The 2,500-nt window shown below is 33.5% G+C and overlaps 1 non-coding gene across 1 annotated transcript; it reads right to left on the bottom strand.

The window, feature by feature from the left end:
- Positions 1-2,117: 2,117 nt before the first annotated feature.
- On the bottom strand, positions 2,118-2,315 carry LOC126763809 (U2 spliceosomal RNA). The gene has a single exon (XR_007667674.1). It is a non-coding gene; the product is annotated as a U2 spliceosomal RNA (small nuclear RNA).
- Between the last annotated feature and the right edge of the window lie 185 nt (positions 2,316-2,500).

Genomic DNA, 2,500 nt, shown 5'->3' with positions numbered 1-2,500 from the left:
TGAAGTTTTGAAACTGTTGAAATATTGTGACGGAACGTATTTTCGCGCCATGAGACTATGTACTTCTTAGCGTTTTGGTCACACTTCCAGTAACAAAAACTAGCGTCGAGAGATAATTTCCATACGTAATTAGAAGCATGAATAACGTCAAATTTCATTTCTTTGAAGCAAGTAATGAAGTGAAGTAATGACGACATTTCAGTTTTTCCCGGCTCACCAATAGTTAGATCGTTGTTCACCTTATACATATAAAAGCAAAAGTAACCGAAATCCCTTTACAATTTGCGGGCCCCCGAAACTAAATCCTGACAACGTGGAATTAGGGAACGTTTTAGCAGTTTACAACACAGCAATACACTTACGGTAACTACTTTTCTCGACCCCAGATTCAAATTAATGGGGTTGACTCATGAATAGGCAGCACAAAATTATAAAACGTTATCTAATAGAAATGCGAAGGGAAGAAATAGAATTTCAGACTGAAAGAACAGAAGAAAATCTTTTCCATTTAATGTAATTATTTTTAATTTTATCTTTTATGTATATATTTTATATTTGCTGATTTTCTAAAAATTAATTTACTATTTTAATTTCTGTTTATTCTAAATAAATACTTACTTGTGTATATACATTCTACGTAAATGAAAAAAGGAAACAATTTTGTTCTACTTTATTGGCCTTTGTCTGTAACAATTTTTGTATTACAGTACAGTCACAGTTTAAAATCACTGCTACTACAAAGTCACAGTCACGAGTATCCTTAAAAGTCACAACATCGCCCATCACTACTAGAAACCAAAGTGTATTCAACAAAGTGAACTAAGTATATGACATTTAATTTTTCTTTACGCTTATTTGACATGAATGTTGTCATTGGCTTAACCCTTACATTTATTCAAAAATTCAAATTCGGAAATTCAGAAGTAAGCAAATTTCAAAACGAAAAACAATATTTTTTTAAATAACTGAATAAATTGCCGAATACTTGGCAAAACAACTCATGGAAGCAACTTACCAATGATTTGTGCTCCAACTGATAAATCGCAACGGAAGGAATGGGAAAAAGCGTACAACTCAGTTTGTCATCGAGAATATGTGGGCTACATTTTAAGGCGGAGGAAATAAAAGAATCTCCCCTTAAAAGAAGACGACTAAGCCCCGATGCAGTACCCTCATTAAACTTACTTCCCAATCTTCAAGAAAAAAGTAAGAAACCCTCATATTTTGATAAATAGAAATTTTACGTTTTTACTATTGATTAGGTCTCAAGACAAACTTGTTTACGCGAAAATTTTAACAACTGATCGGAAGCTATACATGCTGTGCTGTAGTTTTTGTGGTAAGGAGTTTCTGGTGTGGAATTGGTATAAATTTCTGGTGCACATGAACGAGAACCACGCGTTTTTTAATAATACTCTTGCCAACGCAGCTGTTCAAACCGAGTAAGTTATTTTTGGTTGTCTAGTTTAAACAAGGCCATGCATCAAGCCCTCTCTAACCTGTAGAGGAAAATTGCCTTGCAAAGTATCACATTAACATACCTGTATAATGAACATAATTTGAAAATATAACGCACAAACACTGATTATTTTTCCTAAGTACATATGGTAAGATATCGTGGTGCCATGCGTTTCTATTAATACTCCTCGTTGTATAATGTGAATATACTTTGGGGTGTCTTTAGACTAAATTTTAATGTGATATGGCTAATACGTTTACATGTAGGGGTAATCATTTGTCGGAACCGATTAAATAAAATGACAGTAACAAATAGCTCCCTTACAACATGTCATACATTTTGCGTTATATTTTCACCTTCTAAACAACTAATTGATCATACAAAACATGGTACTTATTATATGTTCATGAAAAGTATAAAGCATATAAACAAATAAATTGGTTGTCTTTATTTCTATTACGTTTATATTTATCATATAAGTATATGTATGTAAAGCAAGTGGCTTCATATTGTTCAAGATCAAAAAAAAACACACGGGTTAATATAAACAAATACATGAATTGTTTACTATTTTATTGTCAAATAAGCGTAAGTCAAATACTTAGTTCACTTTGTTGAATACACTTTGCTAGAAACTAAATATTTTGTTATGTATTAAATAATTTGGGCCGAATTCCCGGTGGTACTGCAATACCGGGCCAACCCGTGATGGAGGTGGAGCAAGCTCCTAAAACACTCCGTCGATTTCCAAAAATCAGTTTAACATTTGTTGTCCTCCGATGGAGGATCTATCAGATGTTAAGCTGATAAGAACAGATACTACACTTTGATCTTAGCCATAAGGCCGAGAAGCGATAACTTTTCACAACATATAACTAAGCATTTCACCTCCAGTATAAATAAACAGAGTGAGAATTGAAAACGAATATCAAACACCAACATATTTTTAAACATAGCCGACGATTTGTCAGCTACCTGTTATCAACGGCACATTTGCTACGTTTGCGACTGCCGCCTATATTCACTGCTTCAATCGCCTGC

This window comes from Bactrocera neohumeralis, chromosome 6 (genome assembly GCF_024586455.1).
Source record: "Bactrocera neohumeralis isolate Rockhampton chromosome 6, APGP_CSIRO_Bneo_wtdbg2-racon-allhic-juicebox.fasta_v2, whole genome shotgun sequence".
In the NCBI taxonomy this organism is placed as follows: Eukaryota; Metazoa; Arthropoda; class Insecta; order Diptera; family Tephritidae; genus Bactrocera; species Bactrocera neohumeralis.
This window is presented reverse-complemented; position numbering and strand designations above follow the sequence as displayed.